The 2,533-nt window shown below is 38.7% G+C and overlaps 1 non-coding gene across 1 annotated transcript; it reads left to right on the top strand.

Moving 5' to 3' along the window:
• Nucleotides 1-1,008: 1,008 nt before the first annotated feature.
• On the top strand, nt 1,009-1,115 carry LOC131254672 (small nucleolar RNA R71). Its single transcript, XR_009175793.1, has one exon. It is a non-coding gene; the product is annotated as a small nucleolar RNA R71 (small nucleolar RNA).
• The last annotated feature ends 1,418 nt before the right edge of the window (nt 1,116-2,533 follow it).

The raw sequence follows: 2,533 nt of genomic DNA on the forward strand, positions 1-2,533 counted from the left end.
TTAACGACATCAAGTAGAGGAATGTTGACTTTCACCTATTTCAACACCTCTAGGATATCCTGAGAGTTAGAGAGAGGTTTTGGTGAAACCAACCGTTGGGGGAATGGAGCAACTGGCTTCTCTAGAAGTTCCGGTTCTACTTTTTGTGGGGCATCATTGGATCCATTATTGTTGTCCTCTTCTGGTTCTTGAGGCTTTTCGGGCCTAACCGGAAGAGTTTTATCAATGATCTTCCCACTCCTAAGAGTGGTGATGGATTTAGCATGCCCCATTTGATTTGAAGAGCTGGGATAATTACTCTCGTACTGCGGTTTAGGATTGGGGAGAGGTTGTACAGGAAGCATCCCCTTTTCTATAGCCATCATACGAGAGTCTATCTTTTGCATAAAATCTGTAATTCCCCGCATTGCCTGAGCCAGCTCTTGTATGGGATTTTGAACCGGTTCCTCTTGAGGTTTCACTTGATTTGGATTTTGATTGAAGAAACCTGGAGGAGTCGCCGTTTGTCCATTCCTCCAACTAAAGTTTGGATGATTTTTCCAGCCAGGATTGTATGTGTTGGAGTTAGGCCCAGTAAAAGGTCTTTGATAATTATTTACGGCATTGGCTTGTTCATTCAACACTCCTCGAAAGGTGGGTATTGTAGGACAGTTTTCAGTTGTGTGAATGTTGCAATCACAGATGCCGCAAACAATTTCATTGACCTTATCCTTCTTTCCTTCCATGGCCTCAACTTTCCTTATGAGCGTAGTCACTTTACACTTGAGATCATCCTCTTCTTTCAAGAGATATAATCCACCTTTTTCCTTTAATTGAGTCGGCCTAGACGTGGTGTTCGCCATTGGGTAATAGTCCCATGATTGTGTTTTTTCAGCGAGACTATCGAGGTAATCCCATACCTCGTCAACATCTTTGTTGATGAACTCTCCATTACACATTGTCTCGACCATTTGGCGCATGGAAGATGTCAGTTTATCATAGAAAAAATTTGTAATGCGCCACGTTTCAAATCCGTGTTGTGGGCATGAATTGACCAAATCTTTGAACCTTTCCCAACATTGGAAGAATGTTTCATCTTCCTTTTGGGCAAAGTTCATGATTGCTTTTCTGAGGGTAATCGTTTTATGATGTGGGAAGAATTTTTTTATGAATTCCCTCTGCATGTCGTTCCATGTGCCAATGGATCTAGGACGCAGTGAATGTAACCACGTCTTAGCTTTCTCTTTTAAGGAAAAAGGAAAGAGTTTCAGCCTAATTGTATCTTCAGATACATTAGGAAAACATAATGTAGCTATAATCTCATCGAACTCTTTCAAATGTAAATATGGACTTTCAGATTCAAGTCCATGGAATTTGGGAAGGAGTTGGATAACTCCTGGCTTGATGTCCATTTGTCCTGTGTTTTCAGGAAAAATCATGCATGAGGGCATACTCACTCCCGCCGGTTGTAGATAATCTCGTAAAGTACGAGGCGGGGGTGCCTGTTGCACCTCATTTTCATCTTGGGTATCCTCCACCCTGGGTGGAAGTAGAGGAGGTTGGTCTTCAGCCATAACTTCACTTAACTCAGGGGATTTCGAGTGGTGTCTAGTCCTGCGATGGATAGTCAACCCCTCAACCAATCCTCCTTCAGTCAAGAGACGTCGAGTGTTGTCACGGGCCCACTTGGGCATGAAACACTCGCAGCCCTCAATCAAATTCAAAGCCTAATCCTAAGAAAGGAAAAGAAAATTTAAAAAGAAAGAGAGGGAGAGTTGGAAAGGAATTACCAAATTGAAGCTCCTAAGTTAAGGACCTGCAAAATAAAAACAAAATAAGTTAGATTCTAAAAGAAGAGGAACAATCCTTTAAAATAAAGGTAGCAGTAAACTAATTTCTAAAAGAAAGTGGAAACTTCTAAAATAAATTAGGAAAGTCCTAAACTAGAAAGTAAATTACTAAAAGAGAACTGAAAAATAGAAAGTAGAGAAGGAGTGTACCGAATTAGAGATTTCTATCTTAAAGGCCTACAAAATAGGAAGGTTAGTTTCTAAACAAAAATTCTAAAAATAAATTAGGAAACAAATTAGATTTTAAAAGAGTTAAAATTAGAAAGTTACTAAAATAAAAACAGAAAGTTAATTTCTAAAAAGGGAAAGAAATAACCTAATTTCTAAAAATAAACTATTTTCTACAGAAGGGAGGATACTAGAATTAGAAAATTTCTAAAATTTAAACCCTAATTCTAAAAATAGGAAAAAGTAGAGAGATTAGGAAGGAATTACCAATTGAGAAACTTATGTCAAGATCCTATAAAACAAGAAACAAGTTAGTTTTGAACTCAAAAAAAAAAACTAATGTTAGTAAAATCCTAATCTTAAACTAATTCTAAAACTAATTAATCCCAGAAAACGTAACCGTCAGTCCCCGGCAACGGCGCCAAAAACTTGTTCACACCCCAAGTGCAGGGTCGTGATGTAGTAATAAACTCGGTAAGACCGAGGTCGAATCCACAGGGACTGATACCTGTACGTTATCTGAAACCAAGTAGGAA

Source organism: Magnolia sinica, chromosome 8, assembly GCF_029962835.1.
Source record: "Magnolia sinica isolate HGM2019 chromosome 8, MsV1, whole genome shotgun sequence".
Classification (NCBI taxonomy): domain Eukaryota; kingdom Viridiplantae; phylum Streptophyta; class Magnoliopsida; order Magnoliales; family Magnoliaceae; genus Magnolia; species Magnolia sinica.